Source organism: Xiphophorus hellerii, chromosome 20 (assembly GCF_003331165.1).
Source record: "Xiphophorus hellerii strain 12219 chromosome 20, Xiphophorus_hellerii-4.1, whole genome shotgun sequence".
NCBI classification, from domain to species: Eukaryota; Metazoa; Chordata; class Actinopteri; order Cyprinodontiformes; family Poeciliidae; genus Xiphophorus; species Xiphophorus hellerii.
Window position 1 is genome coordinate 12,562,685 of NC_045691.1, and position 8,583 is coordinate 12,571,267.

An 8,583-nucleotide genomic window follows, 5' to 3' on the forward strand; every position below is an offset into this window, starting at 1 on the left:
GATGTTGACCTCATAAAGAGAAAGGTTACATACCTTTGGGAGTGAGCTCATTATCTGCATGCTTCTGTACATGCCCACACACAAGTACGTTGCAGCCTCATTTTACCACCGCACTCAGGCACTAGGAGGCTTCCGCAATTAATGAGGCTAATGGTTGTTGGCTGGTGGCTACTAATGAGTTTATGGGATTGACCTGAGGTAACCATGGAATTGTGTTGGTTTTCAGATTCTCTTTGAAAGGAAATGGTGGTATTGTTGAGGTTATGTGTCTTTATTTAATAGTTTTATTTTAATTAAGCTGAATTACATAATTGTTCCTCTCAATCTAAATAAATGTGTGCTTATTTTAGTGTAAAGGCACCCCTGCAGTGCTTCCTTGAAAGTCATCCCCTGAGGTACTTGATTGGGAAGCAACACGTCCGTCATGTTAATGAGGCATGCGCAAATTATAATTAAAAGGTGTGTGGGACAAGTTCACCCCTACATGATTTCTTACTTACAAACCTTTTCTTTTCATATTTAATAACAAGTAAACAATTTGACAAATGAATTCAAACAGGAAATCCAGAGAAGTGACTATGTATGGTGTACTGTGATTTGTGAAAATTAGTCACAGGTCATCCTGGAGATGTATGTAAAACTGGTACTTGAGTTCCAGCTGCCTGTGATCCTACTCTGCTCTGTTTCCCAGGTTCCCTGTTTTTGGTGCACTGCAGCCCTGAATTCTCTTAGACATGGTGCATTGATATTCAGGGACTGTTTCTGATCCCCATCACTGCTTCCAGTTTCTCTTCTCCTCTCTCTCCTTACTCCACCATATGCTTCTTGACTAAGCTAAATTACTATAGAGGAACCAAGACCTCAACCGAACTCAACAGTGAGTTACTGAGGCACTGCAATAATGTCTTGCAAGTATTCCATTCTATTATATTTTTATTCTAGCCTATTCTGTGTCTCTTTTGCTGCATTCAGTGAAACTACTGTTGCAATTGATTAGAAAAATCAAATTTTTCAACCTGATTAATTAATAAAAAAATTAGGCAATATTAAACTATACTGTACACTCAATGATTTAAACCCACAATATGCTTGTCACCGAACAAATGTCCACACAGAGACAAAGAAAAAGTACTGTTTTAGGTATGCTTTCCTAAAAATCATATAAATGGCAGAAAAATGTACCTTGCTTTTCCCAACTTGATCTTCTGTAGTTCATTTCTCAGCTGAAGTGTTGAAAGGGAGAGGATGGTGATGGTGAAGGGATGCTCTGCTATGGAGTCCCAGACAAAAAAGGGGTGGGTGATGGCTGAGAGGTCTGTCAAGTCCTGGGGAAAAAAAAGCAAGCAGTTGTTAAAGATGTAGGTGGGAGGGGGGGGCAACAACAGGGGAGGCTGGACTGAGAGAGGGATGGGTCAAACCAGGTATAGAACTGGTTCAGGTTGCTCATCTATCTCAAGGCTACGTTTAAACCATGCAACTGTCTGTAAACTGCAAGTATTTTATTATGTTAATTGAGGCAAAGTTCCACGTTAAGACTCCAAAGATGCCTTGACTCCGTTGTAGTTGTCATGCCACGCCACTGTATGGTGCTGTCATTCCCACCCTTTCACAAATTCACACTCTGATGATGGCAAGCTACTGGATTGTAGCCACAGCTGCCCTGGGGCAGTCCAACAGAAGCAAGGTTCTCGCATCGTGCCATCGGCCTTTTTGACCACCACCAGCAAGATGATGCTATCCACCATTGTTTTTATCTGTCTGTGCCTGCACATAACAAATCTTGTAGCCGTGGATTCTGCACATGTTCACTTTCACACATGCAGAGGTTTCACTTAAGAGCGGTTCAATGTGTGCAAATGCTAAGTCCCCATAATGCCTGGGAATTTGATTTGTGACCTGACGTTGTCTTCAGACTCTTCCAATACATTCTCATAGCATTCTGCTGATCCTCCATCATATTTCTGTAGATGTTATTTCCATTTCTAAGCATCCTTCACAGTTCTTTCTTTACAGCTGTCAGATCAGACTTGTTTTCTAATATTAAGGCTCTCTTCTTTTCCTTGATGAGGGCTTCAGGGTTTATCCAAAGCTTGTTTTTGGAGAAGCACTATACCTTCATAATGGGCACAATGTTGTTTACACAGACGTTGATGTAGTCTGTGATGCTGCCAATGTCTTGCCAAAGAGGAGCCACTCAGTGGAGCTGAAACAGTTCCTCAGACCATCACAGCTAGTTCTCTGCTTACTGAGGGTTTAGATAGAGGCTGGAGATAAACCAGGTTGTGATCTGATCCCCCACAGGGGAGAGAAGGGTGATGGGCTGTATGCCTGCTGTAAGGAGGCTCTAGCCATCAAAAGCGGGCCGTAATATGCCAAGAAGATACCTCCAGTACTTTTGCAGCAACAGCAGCCTGGAATATAGAAGGCATGGATGTGTGCTTCCATGTTGTTTATAATAGATTACTCACTCTACCATCTGAATGTCACATCCGAATGAAGGTTTTCTCAATCTGTTATTGACTCTCTTTGAACATGTGTGAATTCCTGCGATTGAGTAAAATTTAAACCTTCCAACATAGTCCACATCCCCAGCAAGCAATCTTTTTTCGGTAGCCGTGGTTCCAGACCCTCTGAATGAAGCAAAGTGTAGGCTGGTTTTTACTAGGATACTTCACCACACGTAGAAGATTAATAGCACCGAGTTTCTGCCATATGATTCCCTGCTTTGCAATTCATAGCAACAATTAAACAAATGTGTCTAAATAAGTGGCTGGTAATAAGTTCAGTAGATATTGAAGAATCAACCTACATTCAGCAAATCCCATCAGTAAATTAGATTTTACACATCATAAGATAATTCACAGTTTTAATTATTAAGCTAATATTTAATTTTCTTAAATTGTTTCTATCTCGAAAAAGGCCTGACACAAGATTAGGTAAATTTGTATTATTCAGAATATTTGCAACTGTTTAGGCTTCCAAATCAAGCATCGTGACAGCCATCATAGCAGAATCTATTATTTCTTTGAGAAAGCATCTGCTTTTCCACCATTCTCTAGTGAAAATATTATGCTGAACAGTACTTTCCTTTTATTTATTTATTTTTATTCAAAACCTGTCATGTAACCAGACAGGCAATTCTTTTTAACAGCAAAGATTGTGCAAGTGCATGACTGACAAACAAATCTGAGAGCTCTGCATTGCTCTGTCCTGTCCTCTGTAGCACAAGCCGCTGTATGCCAAGCTAAGCCCTGTTTAACGTGTATATATTCTAGTGGGAACACCCTGACATGGCAAGAAGGTGTTTGTGATTCTGGTGATGTCCAGCATTTGATATTTACATAATACATATGTGATACCAAAGGAGAGAAGAATAAAGGTGGGAGAAGGGGAGGGAGGATAAATGAATAATTAGAAAAATGTAGGCACAGTTTAGGGACTGGTGGACTTCATAAAATAGATGACATCATGAGGAAAGAGCATCATGTGAAAATAATAAATTAACATCTAACGACTTTAACCAGGTAGCTAAAATTATAATTAGGGCACTGTAAAATAAAGGTTTACAAGTGCAACCATATTAGTTCCATGTACCACCTCCACCAGGAATGGGTCAAAATTCCAACAAACTATTCAAAGAACCATGTGGAAGGATGCCCAAAAGAGGAATGAAGTGAATAAATAAAAAAATTTAATGTTTGTGGCATTTGGCAAACAAAAATTGCTTGTTATTCTGACTGACCTAAAACGGGAAAAGTTCAGTCTGATTTAATATCAGACAGCAAAATAAAAGGTCTTGTGTCTTTTTCTACAGTGTATGTAAATAGTAGTTTTAAACTCTGGAGAATCGGATTTGTGATTGTTTTCCTGTCTTTGCTTCTCTGTGCTGTTGATGCTCCTTTCTTCCATACTAACCAATGTATCAATCAATTATCCTTCCATCTGTCAATCTTTATTCCTTTATCCAGTCAGTAAAAAGCTTTGTCACGTAATAAACAGCCTCTCTCTATGCAGTCTTATTCACACACACGCACGCACACGCACCTCTACTGATACTCATGCCCACCCCTGCTGGCTGCCGACATGGTACAGGCTGTGCATTGAGACAGCCCCAGCTGAGGCAGAAGCAGTGAGAGTGCAGCTTAGCTTGTCTCCCCACACACATGCACCCCTACACCCATTCACACACACACACTCATACACATAAAGCACGCTGTTGTGGTGGCCAGTGCCCCACCGCATGTGCCATTGCAACATCATTTTAAGGTGGGAGGATTTTCACATCACAGTGCTGGTGGCGGTAACCTTTCAGCTGTGTGAGTATGCCTATTCTTTGTGTAAAATCTCAATCAGCAGCTTGCGTGCGTCTGCTGGTGTCATTTGTTGCTGTTGATTCTGCTGGCATAAATCACCTGGCTGTCGGAAGAATCTGAATTGTACAGATTGTTCCCTCTGTTTGTGTGATGGTAGGTAAAACACGGATAACAGCGTAGTTGGGTAAATGCACCTTATATGGTAGAGGAGCAGGTGATACGTAGCCAACGCAGTGGAGGGATGAGAAATCCTGTTGGGCAACATGTTTGATCTGTGTGCATGACCTGTCTGCTTATGCGTGGCAGTACAGAGCAGGAGCAGATAACACCTCTTCCTTACATTCTCTCTTGAGGACAAACCTAATTTTTGTTTTCATTGTAAAAAAATCAAATGCCCTTGACTCTTCATTCCTCTAGATGGAGATGTTTTATTCAGGCCATCTGTTGGCAGCATGAAGGGTGCAGTCTCTGCTCTGTGTCACACTTACTGACTGGTTCTGGCACAGCAGCAGGTTTCACTGCCGTAGCTTATCATGTATGTTCATTGTCTCCTCTGCATTAATCTGGCATGGTGACTGAATCAATTGGGAACATTATCACCTCTCCTTCCTGATGTGCTTGCTGTCCGATTTTCTTGTCTGGCTCCCCTTCTCTGTGGCTAATGAACTGGTCATGTCCTTGACTGGTTAGCTGTTTTTGCGCTCGACTGATGGATTTACACATGGTCATAGTACCTAGCTAAGCATTTTGCTAATTGTCTTATTGATATTTGTGCAATCTACTGAAGCAAAAAGACATTTAGAATGCAGTAAAGTTTGTTTGTCAGACAACTATTCGGTCTTCTAGATCCCCTCCAAGTTGTGCCCTCATTCAGACAGTGAAGTGGTCAGTCATCCTGCCACACTTTAGACAAACTGTCAGAAGAAATTTATTGCCTATTGGGAATAGAGACATGTGACCTCCAACATCAGCTCCTCTGCACCACAATGGTGGGATGGCTCAGAAGTAGTGTCATTTCTTGGGGGAAATGAATAAAAAAAAAAAATATATATATTTTTTTCAGAAGTAAGAAAAGATAGCCGTCTAAAGATTTTACTGTTCTGTGACTGTCCTTGTGAGAACAAAGTTATTCCATTATATGAACTTCTTGTTCAATAAGAATAAACCTTATATATTGACAGAAAGTGCAATTAACTTTATCCCTAACTAAGCTTTTCTTTTATTTTAAATGAAAGCTTTCATTTAAATGTTTTATTGTATTAGTTATCATATTATACATTATTTAGGTGTTAAGATAATCTGATATTTGCTAACAGATATTACTTGAAGAGAAAATCTGCTGTTCTCTGCTCCCTTATATCTTTGTGAAGAGTGGTGCACAGCATAAATTTTTGCTGTGTCATCACTGCCTCTGTGCGGCATATTGACAGACAAAGAAGACTTTTATCATGAAGAACTCTTTATGAGGCTACATATGTCAAGAACAAGCACCGACAGCCTTTGTCTGCTCCTTTTCTTCTAGTTTGAAGTGCACACAGATTGATGGAGGATGATTGGTGACATTTACTATTTTACTTTTGCGAGGTAGTGACTCAAGAAAGAGTGCAGGTCATCTATAAATTTGAAACTTGTTAGTTGATCTCTTATATTTTCAGTCGACAGGCCAGGGTGTCTAAGGTACTAAGCTGCACAAATGTCAGAGATTGGTTTAGTGATTTGTGAATGTCTGCTTGACAGAGAAATCTGCTCCACCATGACCACCTTTTCAAAAATAGTTGAATGACAAACTGTGACTTGTCTAACCCTTGATTGATGAAGTAACCAGTATTTGTCCCGTCATATGCATAATAATAATAAGATTCATAATAAAATAAAATTGTGTTTCCCTTGTCTAGACTGGTTTAATGTAGGACATTAAATAGCATTTGGAATAGGAGTACCACCTGGCACATATTTTGATGTACAAGGAGTAAGGAGAGTTTCCTTAGCATATGTCTCCTCAACAGCATACGTCCAAAGTGTTCATGATAACCATCGGCTACTAGGTGATGGTGGCATCAGTCACAACAACTTATGTTAATGCTGTAGGGGTTTGGCTAAGATAAGCACCACAGGTTCCGGATCTAGGACTGCATAATTGTAAACAAAATTCTGCAGTGACTCCTTTCAATCGATGTCATTGTTTTTTTTTTGTTTTTTTTTTGAAGCGATTATGAGGCATGGTACCAAAATCTGAAACCTGCACATGTTTTTTAGTTGTTGCTTAGCTAGCCAATGAGTGAGTGAGTTGATGCCACCAACCTTGTTTGGTTGGCTGTGAAAAATTGATCAACCAAAGCCTTTCCTCTGCCTATATTCCCCAGAATGCTCTGCGGTTCTGGATCACAGTTCAGTGATATTATGGAGAATTCTTTTTTTTTTATTTTTTTTATTTAATATTTTTATTAGAAGGGAAGGAGACATTACAGGCAAAATCTTTACTCTTAACAAAGTATGCCGTGATATACATCTTCTTTATGGCATCGATAGAAACGAACAGGTTACAGAAATAGAAGAGATATAAAGTACCTAACTGACAAAAGGCATACAATTTACCTCCTATGAGTATTTTTCTTTTTCATACAAGAACAAGACACAAGAACAAACCTAGTAAAAAAGAAAAAAGAAAAAAAAAAAAAAAAAAAGAAAAAAAAAAAAAAAAAAAAAAGGGGGTGGGATGGGGTGTAGCATTCAATCTGGGGAAAGAGACTGAAGAGAGTGAAAGAATGTCATGAGAGGGCACCATAAGTTATAAAATTTGGCTGTGTTGCCTTTCACTGAATATCTTATTCTCTCCAGTTTTAGAAAGGACATGGTGTCTTTTAGCCACTGATTGCTAGAGGGTGGTTTAGTTGATTTCCAGTGGAAAAGAAGACGGCGTCTTGCCAATAAGGAAGTAAATGCTAAGACGTCCAATTGATTGGAGGTGAACTGTTTGTAGTTAACTGGAAGCCCAAATATGGCAACATGGGGAGAAGGTTTAATATCCAATGAGAGTATCTTTGACATAGTAACAAAGTAGGTCTGCCAAAAACTATGAAGTGATGAACAGGAATAAAACATATGAGTTAGATTACAGGTAGGCGCACGACATTTCTCACAAATGTCAGGAACGGAGGAAAATTGCGACAATCGATTTTTAGAGAGATGAACCCTGAAGAGAACTTTAAACTGGATAAGAGAAAGTCGAGCACAGATTGAGCTTGAATGAATTTTTTTAAGGGCATTATTCCACCAATCCTCTCCCAAATTTAGACCAAGTTCGAGTTCCCAAGCAGCCTTAATCTTAGTAATGGGTGAAGAATTAAAAGACAGAATTTCATTATAAACTTTAGAGATATATGACCTTTGAAGAGGATCCCAACTCAGGAACAGCTCCCAGTACAGGTTTGGTGGCCTAGAGGGAAAACCGGGAAACAGAGCCCTGGCACAGTGTCTGATTTGAAAGTACCGGAATAAATGGGAAGGGGGGAGATTAAATTCTGATGCAAGATCTGTGAAGCTGCGAAAAATACCTTCTTTGTAAAAATCCTTGAAACATGACAGCCCTTTATTATCCCATGACAAAAAGGCGGGATCTGTGAGTGCTGGTTGAAACAAGTGGTTCCTCATCAAAGGAGCAAGTGTAGATGCTGAGTTAAGTTTGAAATGCCTCCTAAACTGGCACCAAATTTTTAAGACAGAGCGAACTACTGGGTTGTTCGTAAAGCCAGAGGGGTTGGATGTAATGGGAGAAGTAAGAAGAGCAATTAGTGAGGATTGAGAGCATGATTGTGCTTCCAACTTGCACCATGGGAAGTTCAGGGATCCAAACCAAAATGAAATCTTGTGGATATGGGCCGCCCAATAATACAGCAGGAAGTTTGGAAGTGACAAACCACCGTTGAATTTGCATCTATGAAGAGTGGATTTGCGGATTCTGGGTGATTTACCACACCATAGGAAGCCAGAAATAACTTGATCCAACATTTTAAAGAAATGTTTCGGCAGAAACAGTGGAAGACTATTGAACAAAAATAAGAATTTAGGTAAAACATTCATTTTAATTGCATTGATTCTACCTATAAGTGAAAGAGGTAAACTATTCCATCTTCGGAGGTCCAATTTAACTTTAGCAATTAAAGGCAAAAAGTTAGCAGCAAAAAGAGAGCTTAATGACCTGGTTATACTGACGCCCAGGTACTTAAAACCAGAGCAGCTCAACTTGAACGGAATGTCGGAGTGTAAAAGC